Raw genomic sequence first — 18,571 nt, 5'->3', positions numbered from 1 at the left:
TCAATAAATGGCTCTTAGAATAAGACTTTGAAAATAATGTAATACTCTATGCTAGGCATGGTGGCTCATGCCTGTAATCCCAGCACTATAGGAGGCTGTGGCAGAAAGATTACTTGAGGCCAGGAATTTGAAACCAGCCAGAGCAACATAGTGATAACATAATCTCGACAAAAATTTTTTTTTTTTTAATTAGCCAGGCATGGTGACTTATGCTTGTAGATCCAACTAGTTGGGAGACTAAGGCACAAGGATGGCTTGGACTCAGAGTTCAGGGCTGCAGTGAATTATGACCAAGCCACTCCACTTCTGCCTGGATGACAGACAGAGACCATATCTCAAAGAAACACAAAATAATCCTATAAATAAGGATTCTAATGTCATAAGCCTTTCCCTAGGCTGTAAATGTTTTATGCTAATTTGAATTGCATTTTTAAAAGTAATGACTCTTGGGGTAGAGGCCATAGAATACAGCACCCAGATATAAATCCACATATTTGCCTTACAAGAAATAAATCCACATTCTTGCCTTTCAAGAGCTCCTGAAGGAAGCACTAAACATGGAAAGGGACAAACAGTATGAGCCACTGCAAAAACATACCAAATTGTAACGACCATCGACACTATAAAGAAACTGCATTAACTAATGGAAAAAATAAACAGCTAACAACATCATGACAGGATAAATTTCACATGTAACAATATTAACCTTAAATGTAACTGGGCTAAATGCCCCAGTAAAAAGACACAGACTGGCAAGTTGGAAAAAGACTCAAGACCCATTGGTGTGCTGTGTTCAGGAGACCCATCTCACATGCAAAGACACACACAGGCTCAAAATAAAGGGATAGAGGAATATTTACCAAGCAAATGAAAAGCAAAAAAAAAAAAAAAAAAAAAAAAAAAAAAAGCAGGGGTTGCAATCCTAGTCTCTGATAAAACAGACTTTAAATGGAAAAGATCAAAAGAGACAAAGAAGGGCATTACAAAGCAGTGCCATCTGCTTTTCCTCAGGACTCTGCTCCATCAGCCATCAGGTGGTAGCCATTCAGGCTGTTGGAACCTGGCCATCCATGCTTCTTTGAGTGGGTGAGGTTAAAGGCTGGTCCAACTGCATCAGGAGCATGCTTGCAGAGGTGGCTGCTTGCTCTTTGAGCCAGCTTGGCCTTGCCTGGCATGCACAGGCCCCAGCTACTGACATGCTGCTCTGAGTGAGCTTGTCCTGCCTGGGGCCAAATTCTAAGTCTGGCCAAGGCCACAGAAGGGCGAGTCCCCTGGGTGGTAATCCTTTTTTCTGCACTTGAACATAAAGTCCTCCTCAAGACGGCCTGTGGTCTGCCTCTTTGCAACCAACAAGCCTGCAGTGCCATATAAGCTCAGAGGCATGGACTAGAGCCCCAAAGGCAGTGAACACCCTGCTCCTGAGCCTCCTGCTCATTTCCTCTGTGTGGCTCCATTTGTAGCACAGTTGTTGTACTGAGGCTTGTGTATGCTGGGCAAGGACAAGCTGGCTCAAAGAGCAACCAGCCACTTCTGCAAGGGTGTGCCAGGAGCAAGTAGACCAGCCACCAACCTCACTCGCTGCCTGCCAGACACGGCACATCAGTTCTTCTACCCTAGAGGTAGGGCCCCAGTGCCATCTGCTTTTCCTGAGGCCTCTGCTCCATCAGCCATCAGGAGACAGCCACACAGGCTGTGGGAACCTGCCTATCCTTGCTTCCTTGAGTAGCCGAGGTTGGTGGCTGCTCCACCTGCTCTCGGTGCACCCCTGCAAAGGTGGCTGGTTGCTCTTTGAGCCAGCTTGGCCTTGCCTGGCATGCAGAGGCCCCAGCTACTGACATGCTCCTCTGAGTGAGCTTGTCCTGCCTTGGCCCAAATTCTAAGTCTGGTCAGGTCCACAGAAGGCAGAGTCCCCTGGGTGGTAATGCTGGCTGCTTTCTGCATTTGAACACAAAGCCCTCCTCAAGATGACCTGTGGTCTGCCTCTTGGCAATGAAGAAGCCCGCAGTGCCCTATGAGCCCTGAGGCATGGACTGGAGCCCCAAGGGCAGTGCACACCGTGCTCCTGATCCTGCTGCTCATTTCCTCTCTGTGGCTCCATTTGTAGCACAGTTGTTGCACTGAGGCTTGTGCATGCCGAACAAAGCCAAGCTGGCTCAAAGAGGAACCAGCCACCTCCGCAAGGGTGTGCCAGGAGCCGGTGGAGCAGACACTAAACTCACTCGCTGCCGGTTGGGGCACATCAGTTCTTCTTCCATAGAGGTTAGGCCCCAGTGCCATCTTCTTTTCCTCAGGCCTCTGCTCCATCAGTCTCCAGGTGGCAGCCACTCAGACTGTTGGAACCTGGCCATCTGTGCTTCCTTGTGTGGGTCAGTTTGATGGCTGCTACATCTGCTCCAGGCACACCCCTGCAGAGGTGGCTGGTTGCTCTTTGAGACAGCTTGGCCTTGCCTGGCATGCACAGGCTCCAGCTACTGATACGCTGCTCTGAGTGAGCTTGTCCTGCATTAGGCCAAATTCTAAGTCCGGTCAGGGCCACAGAAGGCAGAGTCCCCTGGGTGGTAATCCTGGCTGCTTTCTGCACTTGAACATAAAGTCCTCCTCAAGATGGCCTGTGGTCTGCCTCTTTGCAACCAAGAAGCCCACAGAGCCATACTAGCCCTGAGGCATTGACTGGAGCCCGAAACGCAGCACACACCCTGCTCCTGAGCCTGCTGCTCTGTTTTCTCTGTGTGGCTCCATTTGTAGCACAGTTGTTGTACTGAGGCTTGTGCATGCTGGGTAAGGCCAAGCTGGCTCAAAGAGCAACCAGCCACCTCTGCAAGGGTGTGCCAGGAGCAGGTGGACCAGCCACCAACCTCACTCACAGCCGGTCGGTGTACATCACTTCTTCTACCCAACAGGTAGAGCCCCAGTGCCATCTGCTTTTCCTCAGGCCTCTGCTCCATCCGCCATCAGGATGCAGCCATGCAGGCTGTGGGAACCTGGCCATACCTTCTTCCTTGAGTGGGTGAGGTTGGTGGCTGCTCCACCTGCTCCAGGTGCACCCTTGCAGAGGTGGCTGGTTGCTCTTTGAGCCAGCTTGGCCTTGCCTGGCATGCACAGGCCCCAGCTACTGACACACTGCTCCGAGTGAGCTTGTCGTGCCTGGGGCCAAATTCTAGGTCTGGCCAGGGCCACAGAAGGCAGAGCCCCTGGGTGGTAATACTGGCTGCTTTCTGCATTTGAACATAAAGTCCTCCTCAAGATGGCCTGTGGTCTGCATCTTGGCAACGAAGAACCCCGCAGTGCCACACGAGCCCTGAGGCATGGACTGGAGCCCCAAAGGCAGCGCACACCCTGCTCCTGAGCCTGCTGCTCATTTCCTCTATGTGGCTCCATATGTAGCACAGTTGTCGCACTGAGGCTTGTGCATGCCGGGCAAGGCCAAGCTGGCTCAAAGAGTAACCAGCCACCTCTGCAAGGGTGTGCCAGGAGCAAGTGGACCAGCCACCAACCTCACTCGCTGCCAGAGTACATCACTTCTTCTACCCTAGATGTAGGGTCCCAGTGCCATCTGCTTTTCCTCAGGCCTCTGCTCCATCAGCCATCAGGAGGCAGCCACTCAGGTTGTTGGAATCTGGCCATCCCTGCTTCCTTGAGTGGGTGATGTTGGTGGCTGCTCCACCTGCTACAGGCACACCCTTGCAGAGGTGGCTGCTTGCTCTTTGAGCCAGCTTGGCCTTGTCTTTCATGCACAACCTCCAGCTACTGACATGCTGCTCCGAGTGAGCTTGTCCTGCGTTAGGCGAAATTCTAAATCCGGTCAGGGCCACAGAAGGCAGAGTCCCCTGGGTGATAATCCTGGCTGTTTTCTGCGCTTGAACATAAAATCCTCCTGAAGATGTCCTGTGGTTTGCCTCTTTGCAATCAAGAAGCCCACAGTGCCAAATGAGCCCTGAGGCATGGACTGGAGCCCCAAAGGCAGTGCACACCCTGCTCCTGAGCCTGTTGCTCATTTCCTCTATATGGCTCCATTTGTGGGACCATTGTTGTACTGAGGCTTGTGCATGCTGGGCAAGGCCAAGCTGGCTCAAAGAGCAACCAGCCACCTCTGCAAGGGTGTGCCAGGAGCAGGTGGACCAGCCACCAACCTCACTCGCAGCCAGTCGGGGTACATCAGTTCTTCTACCCTAGAGGTAGAGCCCCAGTGCCATCTGCTTTTCCTCAGGCCTCTACTCCATCAGCCATCAGGAGGCAGCCACTTAGGCTGTGGGAATCTGGCCATCCCTGCTTCCCTCAAGTAGCTGAGGTTGCTGGCTGCTCCACCTGCTCCTGGAGTACCCTTGCAGAGGTGGCTGGTTGCTCTTTGAGACAGCTTGGCCACGCCTTTCATGCACAAGCTTCAGCTACTGACACGCTGCTCTGAGTGTGCTTGTCCTGAGTTAGGCCAAATTCTAAGTCCGGTCAGGGCCACAGAAGGCAGAGTCCCCTGGGTGGTAATCCTGGCTGCTTTCTGCACTTGAACATAAAGTCCTCCTCAAGATGGCCTGTGGTCTGCCTCTTTGCAACCAAGAAGCCCACAGAGCCATACTAGCCCTGAGGCATTGACTGGAGCCCCAAACGCAGCACACATCCTGCTCCTGAGCCTGCTGCTCTGTTTTCTCTGTGTGGCTCCATTTGTAGCACAGTTGTTGCACTGAGGCTTGTGCATGCTGGGTAAGGCCAAGCTGGCTCAAAGAGCAACCAGCCACCTCTGCAAGGGTGTGCCAGGAGCAGGTGGACCAGCCACCAACCTCACTCACAGCCGGTCGGTGTACATCACTTCTTCTACCCAACAGGTAGAGCCCCAGTGCCATCTGCTTTTCCTCAGGCCTCTGCTCTATCCGCCATCAGGATGCAGCCATGCAGGCTGTGGGAACCTGGCCATACCTTCTTCCTTGAGTGGGTGAGGTTGGTGGCTGCTCCACCTGCTCCAGGTGCACCCTTGCAGAGGTGGCTGGTTGCTCTTTGAGCCACCTTGGCCTTGCCTGGCATGCACAGGCCCCAGCTACTGACACACTGCTCCGAGTGAGCTTGTCGTGCCTGGGGCCAAATTCTAGGTCTGGCCAGGGCCACAGAAGGCAGAGCCCCTGGGTGGTAATACTGGCTGCTTTCTGCATTTGAACATAAAGTCCTCCTCAAGATGGCCTGTGGTCTGCATCTTGGCAACGAAGAACCCCGCAGTGCCACACGAGCCCTGAGGCATGGACTGGAGCCCCAAAGGCAGCGCACACCCTGCTCCTGAGCCTGCTGCTCATTTCCTCTATGTGGCTCCATATGTAGCACAGTTGTCGCACTGAGGCTTGTGCATGCCGGGCAAGGCCAAGCTGGCTCAAAGAGTAACCAGCCACCTCTGCAAGGGTGTGCCAGGAGCAAGTGGACCAGCCACCAACCTCACTCGCTGCCAGAGTACATCACTTCTTCTACCCTAGATGTAGGGTCCCAGTGCCATCTGCTTTTCCTCAGGCCTCTGCTCCATCAGCCATCAGGAGGCAGCCACTCAGGTTGTTGGAATCTGGCCATCCCTGCTTCCTTGAGTGGGTGATGTTGGTGGCTGCTCCACCTGCTACAGGCACACCCTTGCAGAGGTGGCTGCTTGCTCTTTGAGCCAGCTTGGCCTTGTCTTTCATGCACAACCTCCAGCTACTGACATGCTGCTCCAAGTGAGCTTGTCCTGCGTTAGGCGAAATTCTAAATCCGGTCAGGGCCACAGAAGGCAGAGTCCCCTGGGTGATAATCCTGGCTGCTTTCTGCACTTGAACATAAAATCCTCCTGAAGATGTCCTGTGGTTTGCCTCTTTGCAATCAAGAAGCCCACAGTGCCAAATGAGCCCTGAGGCATGGACTGGAGCCCCAAAGGCAGTGCACACCCTGCTCCTGAGCCTGTTGCTCATTTCCTCTATATGGCTCCATTTGTGGGACCATTGTTGTACTGAGGCTTGTGCATGCTGGGCAAGGCCAAGCTGGCTCAAAGAGCAACCAGCCACCTCTGCAAGGGTGTGCCAGGAGCAGGTGGACCAGCCACCAACCTCACTCGCAGCCAGTCGGGGTACATCAGTTCTTCTACCCTAGAGGTAGAGCCCCAGTGCCATCTGCTTTTCCTCAGGCCTCTACTCCATCAGCCATCAGGAGGCAGCCACTTAGGCTGTGGGAATCTGGCCATCCCTGCTTCCCTCAAGTAGCTGAGGTTGCTGGCTGCTCCACCTGCTCCTGGAGCACCCTTGCAGAGGTGGCTGGTTGCTCTTTGAGACAGCTTGGCCACGCCTTTCATGCACAAGCTTCAGCTACTGACACGCTGCTCTGAGTGTGCTTGTCCTGAGTTAGGCCAAATTCTAAGTCCGGTCAGGGCCACAGAAGGCAGAGTCCCCTGGGTGGTAATCCTGGCTGCTTTCTGCACTTGAACATAAAGTCCTCCTCAAGATGGCCTGTGGTCTGCCTCTTTGCAACCAAGAAGCCCACAGAGCCATACTAGCCCTGAGGCATTGACTGGAGCCCCAAATGCAGCACACATCCTGCTCCTGAGCCTGCTGCTCTGTTTTCTCTGTGTGGCTCCATTTGTAGCACAGCTGTTGCACTGAGGCTTGTGCATGCTGGGTAAGGCCAAGCTGGCTCAAAGAGCAACCAGCCACCTCTGCAAGGGTGTGCCAGGAGCAGGTGGACCAGCCACCAACCTCACTCACAGCCGGTCGGTGTACATCACTTCTTCTACCCAACAGGTAGAGCCCCAGTGCCATCTGCTTTTCCTCAGGCCTCTGCTCCATCCGCCATCAGGATGCAGCCATGCAGGCTGTGGGAACCTGGCCATACCTTCTTCCTTGAGTGGGTGAGGTTGGTGGCTGCTCCACCTGCTCCAGGTGCACCCTTGCAGAGGTGGCTGGTTGCTCTTTGAGCCAGCTTGGCCTTGCCTGGCATGCACAGGCCCCAGCTACTGACACACTGCTCCGAGTGAGCTTGTCGTGCCTGGGGCCAAATTCTAGGTCTGGCCAGGGCCACAGAAGGCAGAGCCCCTGGGTGGTAATACTGGCTGCTTTCTGCATTTGAACATAAAGTCCTCCTCAAGATGGCCTGTGGTCTGCATCTTGGCAACGAAGAACCCCGCAGTGCCACACGAGCCCTGAGGCATGGACTGGAGCCCCAAAGGCAGCGCACACCCTGCTCCTGAGCCTGCTGCTCATTTCCTCTATGTGGCTCCATATGTAGCACAGTTGTCGCACTGAGGCTTGTGCATGCCGGGCAAGGCCAAGCTGGCTCAAAGAGTAACCAGCCACCTCTGCAAGGGTGTGCCAGGAGCAAGTGGACCAGCCACCAACCTCACTCGCTGCCAGAGTACATCACTTCTTCTACCCTAGATGTAGGGTCCCAGTGCCATCTGCTTTTCCTCAGGCCTCTGCTCCATCAGCCATCAGGAGGCAGCCACTCAGGTTGTTGGAATCTGGCCATCCCTGCTTCCTTGAGTGGGTGATGTTGGTGGCTGCTCCACCTGCTACAGGCACACCCTTGCAGAGGTGGCTGCTTGCTCTTTGAGCCAGCTTGGCCTTGTCTTTCATGCACAACCTCCAGCTACTGACATGCTGCTCCAAGTGAGCTTGTCCTGCGTTAGGCGAAATTCTAAATCCGGTCAGGGCCACAGAAGGCAGAGTCCCCTGGGTGATAATCCTGGCTGCTTTCTGCACTTGAACATAAAATCCTCCTGAAGATGTCCTGTGGTTTGCCTCTTTGCAATCAAGAAGCCCACAGTGCCAAATGAGCCCTGAGGCATGGACTGGAGCCCCAAAGGCAGTGCACACCCTGCTCCTGAGCCTGTTGCTCATTTCCTCTATATGGCTCCATTTGTGGGACCATTGTTGTACTGAGGCTTGTGCATGCTGGGCAAGGCCAAGCTGGCTCAAAGAGCAACCAGCCACCTCTGCAAGGGTGTGCCAGGAGCAGGTGGACCAGCCACCAACCTCACTCGCAGCCAGTCGGGGTACATCAGTTCTTCTACCCTAGAGGTAGAGCCCCAGTGCCATCTGCTTTTCCTCAGGCCTCTACTCCATCAGCCATCAGGAGGCAGCCACTTAGGCTGTGGGAATCTGGCCATCCCTGCTTCCCTCAAGTAGCTGAGGTTGCTGGCTGCTCCACCTGCTCCTGGAGTACCCTTGCAGAGGTGGCTGGTTGCTCTTTGAGACAGCTTGGCCACGCCTTTCATGCACAAGCTTCAGCTACTGACACGCTGCTCTGAGTGTGCTTGTCCTGAGTTAGGCCAAATTCTAAGTCCGGTCAGGGCCACAGAAGGCAGAGTCCCCTGGGTGGTAATCCTGGCTGCTTTCTGCACTTGAACATAAAGTCCTCCTCAAGATGGCCTGTGGTCTGCCTCTTTGCAACCAAGAAGCCCACAGAGCCATACTAGCCCTGAGGCATTGACTGGAGCCCCAAACGCAGCACACATCCTGCTCCTGAGCCTGCTGCTCTGTTTTCTCTGTGTGGCTCCATTTGTAGCACAGCTGTTGCACTGAGGCTTGTGCATGCTGGGTAAGGCCAAGCTGGCTCAAAGAGCAACCAGCCACCTCTGCAAGGGTGTGCCAGGAGCAGGTGGACCAGCCACCAACCTCACTCACAGCCGGTCGGTGTACATCACTTCTTCTACCCAACAGGTAGAGCCCCAGTGCCATCTGCTTTTCCTCAGGCCTCTGCTCTATCCGCCATCAGGATGCAGCCATGCAGGCTGTGGGAACCTGGCCATACCTTCTTCCTTGAGTGGGTGAGGTTGGTGGCTGCTCCACCTGCTCCAGGTGCACCCTTGCAGAGGTGGCTGGTTGCTCTTTGAGCCACCTTGGCCTTGCCTGGCATGCACAGGCCCCAGCTACTGACACACTGCTCCGAGTGAGCTTGTCGTGCCTGGGGCCAAATTCTAGGTCTGGCCAGGGCCACAGAAGGCAGAGCCCCTGGGTGGTAATACTGGCTGCTTTCTGCATTTGAACATAAAGTCCTCCTCAAGATGGCCTGTGGTCTGCATCTTGGCAACGAAGAACCCCGCAGTGCCACACGAGCCCTGAGGCATGGACTGGAGCCCCAAAGGCAGCGCACACCCTGCTCCTGAGCCTGCTGCTCATTTCCTCTATGTGGCTCCATATGTAGCACAGTTGTCGCACTGAGGCTTGTGCATGCCGGGCAAGGCCAAGCTGGCTCAAAGAGTAACCAGCCACCTCTGCAAGGGTGTGCCAGGAGCAAGTGGACCAGCCACCAACCTCACTCGCTGCCAGAGTACATCACTTCTTCTACCCTAGATGTAGGGTCCCAGTGCCATCTGCTTTTCCTCAGGCCTCTGCTCCATCAGCCATCAGGAGGCAGCCACTCAGGTTGTTGGAATCTGGCCATCCCTGCTTCCTTGAGTGGGTGATGTTGGTGGCTGCTCCACCTGCTACAGGCACACCCTTGCAGAGGTGGCTGCTTGCTCTTTGAGCCAGCTTGGCCTTGTCTTTCATGCACAACCTCCAGCTACTGACATGCTGCTCCAAGTGAGCTTGTCCTGCGTTAGGTGAAATTCTAAATCCGGTCAGGGCCACAGAAGGCAGAGTCCCCTGGGTGATAATCCTGGCTGCTTTCTGCACTTGAACATAAAATCCTCCTGAAGATGTCCTGTGGTTTGCCTCTTTGCAATCAAGAAGCCCACAGTGCCAAATGAGCCCTGAGGCATGGACTGGAGCCCCAAAGGCAGTGCACACCCTGCTCCTGAGCCTGTTGCTCATTTCCTCTATATGGCTCCATTTGTGGGACCATTGTTGTACTGAGGCTTGTGCATGCTGGGCAAGGCCAAGCTGGCTCAAAGAGCAACCAGCCACCTCTGCAAGGGTGTGCCAGGAGCAGGTGGACCAGCCACCAACCTCACTCGCAGCCAGTCGGGGTACATCAGTTCTTCTACCCTAGAGGTAGAGCCCCAGTGCCATCTGCTTTTCCTCAGGCCTCTACTCCATCAGCCATCAGGAGGCAGCCACTTAGGCTGTGGGAATCTGGCCATCCCTGCTTCCCTCAAGTAGCTGAGGTTGCTGGCTGCTCCACCTGCTCCTGGAGCACCCTTGCAGAGGTGGCTGGTTGCTCTTTGAGACAGCTTGGCCACGCCTTTCATGCACAAGCTTCAGCTACTGACACGCTGCTCTGAGTGTGCTTGTCCTGAGTTAGGCCAAATTCTAAGTCCGGTCAGGGCCACAGAAGGCAGAGTCCCCTGGGTGGTAATCCTGGCTGCTTTCTGCACTTGAACATAAAGTCCTCCTCAAGATGGCCTGTGGTCTGCCTCTTTGCAACCAAGAAGCCCACAGAGCCATACTAGCCCTGAGGCATTGACTGGAGCCCCAAACGCAGCACACATCCTGCTCCTGAGCCTGCTGCTCTGTTTTCTCTGTGTGGCTCCATTTGTAGCACAGCTGTTGCACTGAGGCTTGTGCATGCTGGGTAAGGCCAAGCTGGCTCAAAGAGCAACCAGCCACCTCTGCAAGGGTGTGCCAGGAGCAGGTGGACCAGCCACCAACCTCACTCACAGCCGGTCGGTGTACATCACTTCTTCTACCCAACAGGTAGAGCCCCAGTGCCATCTGCTTTTCCTCAGGCCTCTGCTCCATCCGCCATCAGGATGCAGCCATGCAGGCTGTGGGAACCTGGCCATACCTTCTTCCTTGAGTGGGTGAGGTTGGTGGCTGCTCCACCTGCTCCAGGTGCACCCTTGCAGAGGTGGCTGGTTGCTCTTTGAGCCAGCTTGGCCTTGCCTGGCATGCACAGGCCCCAGCTACTGACACACTGCTCCGAGTGAGCTTGTCGTGCCTGGGGCCAAATTCTAGGTCTGGCCAGGGCCACAGAAGGCAGAGCCCCTGGGTGGTAATACTGGCTGCTTTCTGCATTTGAACATAAAGTCCTCCTCAAGATGGCCTGTGGTCTGCATCTTGGCAACGAAGAACCCCGCAGTGCCACACGAGCCCTGAGGCATGGACTGGAGCCCCAAAGGCAGCGCACACCCTGCTCCTGAGCCTGCTGCTCATTTCCTCTATGTGGCTCCATATGTAGCACAGTTGTCGCACTGAGGCTTGTGCATGCCGGGCAAGGCCAAGCTGGCTCAAAGAGTAACCAGCCACCTCTGCAAGGGTGTGCCAGGAGCAAGTGGACCAGCCACCAACCTCACTCGCTGCCAGAGTACATCACTTCTTCTACCCTAGATGTAGGGTCCCAGTGCCATCTGCTTTTCCTCAGGCCTCTGCTCCATCAGCCATCAGGAGGCAGCCACTCAGGTTGTTGGAATCTGGCCATCCCTGCTTCCTTGAGTGGGTGATGTTGGTGGCTGCTCCACCTGCTACAGGCACACCCTTGCAGAGGTGGCTGCTTGCTCTTTGAGCCAGCTTGGCCTTGTCTTTCATGCACAACCTCCAGCTACTGACATGCTGCTCCGAGTGAGCTTGTCCTGCGTTAGGCGAAATTCTAAATCCGGTCAGGGCCACAGAAGGCAGAGTCCCCTGGGTGATAATCCTGGCTGTTTTCTGCGCTTGAACATAAAATCCTCCTGAAGATGTCCTGTGGTTTGCCTCTTTGCAATCAAGAAGCCCACAGTGCCAAATGAGCCCTGAGGCATGGACTGGAGCCCCAAAGGCAGTGCACACCCTGCTCCTGAGCCTGTTGCTCATTTCCTCTATATGGCTCCATTTGTGGGACCATTGTTGTACTGAGGCTTGTGCATGCTGGGCAAGGCCAAGCTGGCTCAAAGAGCAACCAGCCACCTCTGCAAGGGTGTGCCAGGAGCAGGTGGACCAGCCACCAACCTCACTCGCAGCCAGTCGGGGTACATCAGTTCTTCTACCCTAGAGGTAGAGCCCCAGTGCCATCTGCTTTTCCTCAGGCCTCTACTCCATCAGCCATCAGGAGGCAGCCACTTAGGCTGTGGGAATCTGGCCATCCCTGCTTCCCTCAAGTAGCTGAGGTTGCTGGCTGCTCCACCTGCTCCTGGAGCACCCTTGCAGAGGTGGCTGGTTGCTCTTTGAGACAGCTTGGCCACGCCTTTCATGCACAAGCTTCAGCTACTGACACGCTGCTCTGAGTGTGCTTGTCCTGAGTTAGGCCAAATTCTAAGTCCGGTCAGGGCCACAGAAGGCAGAGTCCCCTGGGTGGTAATCCTGGCTGCTTTCTGCACTTGAACATAAAGTCCTCCTCAAGATGGCCTGTGGTCTGCCTCTTTGCAACCAAGAAGCCCACAGAGCCATACTAGCCCTGAGGCATTGACTGGAGCCCCAAACGCAGCACACATCCTGCTCCTGAGCCTGCTGCTCTGTTTTCTCTGTGTGGCTCCATTTGTAGCACAGCTGTTGCACTGAGGCTTGTGCATGCTGGGTAAGGCCAAGCTGGCTCAAAGAGCAACCAGCCACCTCTGCAAGGGTGTGCCAGGAGCAGGTGGACCAGCCACCAACCTCACTCACAGCCGGTCGGTGTACATCACTTCTTCTACCCAACAGGTAGAGCCCCAGTGCCATCTGCTTTTCCTCAGGCCTCTGCTCCATCCGCCATCAGGATGCAGCCATGCAGGCTGTGGGAACCTGGCCATACCTTCTTCCTTGAGTGGGTGAGGTTGGTGGCTGCTCCACCTGCTCCAGGTGCACCCTTGCAGAGGTGGCTGGTTGCTCTTTGAGCCACCTTGGCCTTGCCTGGCATGCACAGGCCCCAGCTACTGACACACTGCTCCGAGTGAGCTTGTCGTGCCTGGGGCCAAATTCTAGGTCTGGCCAGGGCCACAGAAGGCAGAGCCCCTGGGTGGTAATACTGGCTGCTTTCTGCATTTGAACATAAAGTCCTCCTCAAGATGGCCTGTGGTCTGCATCTTGGCAACGAAGAACCCCGCAGTGCCACACGAGCCCTGAGGCATGGACTGGAGCCCCAAAGGCAGCGCACACCCTGCTCCTGAGCCTGCTGCTCATTTCCTCTATGTGGCTCCATATGTAGCACAGTTGTCGCACTGAGGCTTGTGCATGCCGGGCAAGGCCAAGCTGGCTCAAAGAGTAACCAGCCACCTCTGCAAGGGTGTGCCAGGAGCAAGTGGACCAGCCACCAACCTCACTCGCTGCCAGAGTACATCACTTCTTCTACCCTAGATGTAGGGTCCCAGTGCCATCTGCTTTTCCTCAGGCCTCTGCTCCATCAGCCATCAGGAGGCAGCCACTCAGGTTGTTGGAATCTGGCCATCCCTGCTTCCTTGAGTGGGTGATGTTGGTGGCTGCTCCACCTGCTACAGGCACACCCTTGCAGAGGTGGCTGCTTGCTCTTTGAGCCAGCTTGGCCTTGTCTTTCATGCACAACCTCCAGCTACTGACATGCTGCTCCGAGTGAGCTTGTCCTGCGTTAGGCGAAATTCTAAATCCGGTCAGGGCCACAGAAGGCAGAGTCCCCTGGGTGATAATCCTGGCTGTTTTCTGCGCTTGAACATAAAATCCTCCTGAAGATGTCCTGTGGTTTGCCTCTTTGCAATCAAGAAGCCCACAGTGCCAAATGAGCCCTGAGGCATGGACTGGAGCCCCAAAGGCAGTGCACACCCTGCTCCTGAGCCTGTTGCTCATTTCCTCTATATGGCTCCATTTGTGGGACCATTGTTGTACTGAGGCTTGTGCATGCTGGGCAAGGCCAAGCTGGCTCAAAGAGCAACCAGCCACCTCTGCAAGGGTGTGCCAGGAGCAGGTGGACCAGCCACCAACCTCACTCGCAGCCAGTCGGGGTACATCAGTTCTTCTACCCTAGAGGTAGAGCCCCAGTGCCATCTGCTTTTCCTCAGGCCTCTACTCCATCAGCCATCAGGAGGCAGCCACTTAGGCTGTGGGAATCTGGCCATCCCTGCTTCCCTCAAGTAGCTGAGGTTGCTGGCTGCTCCACCTGCTCCTGGAGCACCCTTGCAGAGGTGGCTGGTTGCTCTTTGAGACAGCTTGGCCACGCCTTTCATGCACAAGCTTCAGCTACTGACACGCTGCTCTGAGTGTGCTTGTCCTGAGTTAGGCCAAATTCTAAGTCCGGTCAGGGCCACAGAAGGCAGAGTCCCCTGGGTGGTAATCCTGGCTGCTTTCTGCACTTGAACATAAAGTCCTCCTCAAGATGGCCTGTGGTCTGCCTCTTTGCAACCAAGAAGCCCACAGAGCCATACTAGCCCTGAGGCATTGACTGGAGCCCCAAACGCAGCACACATCCTGCTCCTGAGCCTGCTGCTCTGTTTTCTCTGTGTGGCTCCATTTGTAGCACAGCTGTTGCACTGAGACTTGTGCATGCTGGGTAAGGCCAAGCTGGCTCAAAGAGCAACCAGCCACCTCTGCAAGGGTGTGCCAGGAGCAGGTGGACCAGCCACCAACCTCACTCACAGCCGGTCGGTGTACATCACTTCTTCTACCCAACAGGTAGAGCCCCAGTGCCATCTGCTTTTCCTCAGGCCTCTGCTCTATCCGCCATCAGGATGCAGCCATGCAGGCTGTGGGAACCTGGCCATACCTTCTTCCTTGAGTGGGTGAGGTTGGTGGCTGCTCCACCTGCTCCAGGTGCACCCTTGCAGAGGTGGCTGGTTGCTCTTTGAGCCAGCTTGGCCTTGCCCGGCATACACAGGCCCCAGCTACTGACATGCTGCTCTGAGTGAGCTTTTCTGCTTTGGCCCAAATTTTATCTCTGTCCAGGGCAGAGTCCCCTGGGTGGTAATCCTGCCTGCTTTCTGCACTTGAATATCAAGTCCTCCTCAGGATGGCCTGTGGTCTGCCTCTTGGCAACGAAGAAGCCCGCAGTGCCACACGAGCCCTGAGGCATGGACTGGAGCCCCAAAGGCAGCACACACCCTGCTCCTGAGCCTGCTGCTCATTTCCTCTCTGTGACTCCATACCTAGCACAGATGTTGCACTGAGGCTTGTGTATGCCAGGCAAGGCCAAGCTGGCTCAAAGAGCAACCAGCCACCTCTGCAAGCATGTGCCAGGAGCAGATGGACCAGCCACCAACATCACTTTCTGCCGGACATGGTACCTCAGTTCTTCTACCCTAAAGGTAGGGCCCCAGTGCCATCTGCTTTTCCTCAGGCCTCTGCTCCATCAGCCATCAGGTGGCAGCCACTCAGGCTGTGGGAACCTGGCCATCCCGGCTTCGTTGAGGGGGTGAGATTGATGGCTGGTCCAACTGCTCTAGGCACACCCTTGCAGAGGTGGCTGGTTGCTCTTTGAGCCAGCTTGGCTTTGCCTGGCATGCACAGGCCCCAGGTACTGACACACTACTCTGAGTGAGCGTGTCATGCCTGGGGCCAAATTCTAAGTCTGGCCAGGGTCACAAAAGGCTGAGTCCCCTAGATTGTAATCCTGGCTGCTTTCTGCACTTGAACATAAAAGTCCTCCACAAGATGGCCTGTGATCTGCCTCTTGGCAACCAAGAAGCCCACAGTGCCATATGAGCCCTGAGGCATGGACTGGAGCCCCAAAGGCAGTGTACACCCTGCTCCTGAGCCTGCTGGTCATTTTCTGTGTGGCTCCATTTGTAGCACAGTTGTTGCACTGAGGCTTGTGAATGCCAAGCAAGGCCAAGCTGGCTCAAAGAGCAACCAGCCACCTCTGCAAGGATCCACCTGGAGCAGGTGGACCAGCCACCAACCTCACCCACTTAAGGAAGCAGGGAATGTGTGTTTGTACCATGCATTTCACTACAAGTACATTTCTCCTGAGTTTGGCGGCCTTGGTTTTCTTCTAGGTTTTTTATGGTTTTAGGTCTTAAGTTTAACTCTTCAATCCATCATAAGTTAATTTTTGTGTAAAGTGTAAGGAAGTGGCCCAGTTTCAGTTTTCTGCATATGGCTAGCCAGTTTTCCTAACACCATTTATTGAATAAGGAATCCTTTCCCCATTGCTTGTTTTTGTCAGGTTTGTCAAAGATCAGATGGTTTTAGATGTGTGGTGTCATTTCTGAGGCCTCTGTTCTGTTCCATTTGTCTATATATCTGGTTTGGTACCAGTACCATGCTGTTTTGGTTACTGTAGCCTTGTAGAATAGTTTGAAGTCAGGTACTGTGATCCCTCCAGCTTTGTTCTTTTTGCTTAGATTGTCTTGGCTACGCGAGCTCTTTTTTGGCTCCATATGAAATTTAAAGTAGTGTTTCTAATTGTGGGAAGAAAATCAATGGTAGCTTGATGGAGATAGCACTGATTCTATAAATTACTTTGGGAGATATGGCATTCAGGCACAGAAATGTCCTTGTGTTAGGCAATACCATTCAGGACATAGGCATAGGCGAAGACTTCATCACTAGAACACCAAAAGTGATGGCAACAAAAGCCAAAATTGACAAATGGGATCTAATTAAACTAAAGAGTGTCTGCACAGCAAAAGAAACTATCATCAGAGTGAACAGGCAACCCTCAGAATGGGAGAAAATTGTTGCAATCTATTCATCTGACAAAGCGCTAATATGCAGAATCTATAAAAATTTAAACAAATTTACAAGAAAAAAACAAACAACCCCATCAAAAAGTGGGCAAAGGATATGAACAGACACTTCCCAAAGGAGACATTTATGCAGCCAATGAACATGTGAAGCAAAGCACTGGTCATTAGAGAAATGGAATTCAAAACCATAATGAGATACAATCTTACGCCACTTGGAATGGCCATCATTAAAAAATCAGGAAACAACAGAAGCTGGAGAGGATGTGGAGAAATAGGAATGCTTTTACACTGTTGGTGGGACTATAAATCAGTTCAACCATCGTGGAAGACAGTGTGATGATTCCTCAAGGATCTACAACTAGAAATACCATTTGACCCAGCAATCCCATTACAGTGTATATACTCAAAAAAATATAAATCATTCCAATATAAAGACACATGCACACGTATGCTTATTGCGGCAGTGTTCACAACAGGAAAGATTTGGAACCAACCCAAATGCCCACCAACGATAGACTGGATAAAGAAAATGTGGCATATATACACCATGGAATACTATGCAGTCATAAAAAAGGATGAGTTCATATCCTTTGCAGGGACATGGATGAAGCTGGAAACTGTCATTCTCAGCAAACTAACACAAGAACAGAAAACCAAACACCACATGATCTCACTCATAAGTAGGACCTGAACAATGAGAACACATGGACACAGGAAGGGAAACATCACACACAAGGGCCTGTCAGGGTGGGAGGCTAGAAAAGGGATGGCATTAGATCATGGGTTGGTGCATGCAGCAAGCCACCATAGCATGTGTATACGTATGTAACAAACGTGCATGTTCTGCACATGTACCCCAGAACTTAAAGTATAATTTAAAAAAAAGAAATTTGCTTTTAATTAAGCTTTTCAACATAGAACTTGTAAAGAAAATACTTCTGAATCTTTTACTACCACATCATAGCTGGGACAAACTGCTGATATTTTAAAAGTAACACAAATATCAAACAGAAAGAACTAGACTTAGGAACCAAACTCAGGTTTCTGTAGTGAACAGGGCAGAATCTTAACTTTGGGTCACCACCACTACTCCCTCAGTTTGGCCTTGGCTAGCAAAAGATGCAACCACTTATGTAAAAAATAAAAAAAAAAAAAGTTAAAAAAAGTCATTTCTGCTAACTGGAATTTTTTTTTTTTTTTTTTTTTTTTTTTTTTTTTTTGCAGCCACATGAGTTTTAGCCAATTCAGAAGCCTTGTTCCCCACAATTTGGAGCATTCTTTGGATTTCACCAAGTCAGGAAGAGATGGGAGAAAAGTGAAACAACAACAACAAAACCCCAAACATAAACAAACAAAAAGAGTTAAGCAAACAAACAAATGCACAATTCATATCATTACTGAGTGTTCTAATGGTAACGAGAAATTAAAAGCAGCTGGTGAGTAATCTTAAATTTTAGTCATTAAGGAAAAATTTTAAGACAAAACTCTAATTCAGCTACTTACCTGGAAATAAGTCTCAGGCTGGTGATTGTTCTCTGCTATCTTAGAAGCTGGAAAAAACTTACACTCACCTTCCCTGTCAGAAGCAAGCTGAAACTCAAGAAAGGAGGTGCCTGCTCTCCATCATCATGGAAGCAGGAAAACTTGCCTTGTTGGAAATAAGTAAAACTTCAGAAAAGGAGTTGTATAGCAAAATCAACCTTAGATCTCAACCAAATTTTCGGAGATCAGGGATTCTCTGCAGGGTAGAAGCTCCCTAACCTCAGCACATTATCCTATTGGTTTGGGCAATAAAGATAGCCCAGGTTAGTATCAAGCAATAATGAGATTTATCAAAGGTCAGGACCACCTTTGCAATCTCCTTCTCTTTTTTTTTTTTGAGACGGAGTCTCACTGTCTTGCCTGGGCTGCAGTGCAGCGGCACGATCTTGGCTCACTGCAAGCTCCACTTCCCAGGTTCACACCATTCTCCTGCCTCAGCCTCCCAAGTAGCTGGGACTACAGGCACCCGCCACCATGCCCAGCTAATTTTTTGTATTTTTCGTAGAGACGGTGTTTCACCGTGTTAGCCAGGATGGTCTCGATCTCCTGACCTTGTGATCCATCCGTCTCAGCCTCCGAAAGTGCTGGGATTACAGGCGTGAACCACCGCGCCCA

This window comes from Gorilla gorilla, chromosome 14 (assembly GCF_029281585.2).
Source record: "Gorilla gorilla gorilla isolate KB3781 chromosome 14, NHGRI_mGorGor1-v2.1_pri, whole genome shotgun sequence".
Lineage (NCBI taxonomy): Eukaryota > Metazoa > Chordata > Mammalia > Primates > Hominidae > Gorilla > Gorilla gorilla.
Note: the sequence above shows the minus strand (reverse complement) of the source record.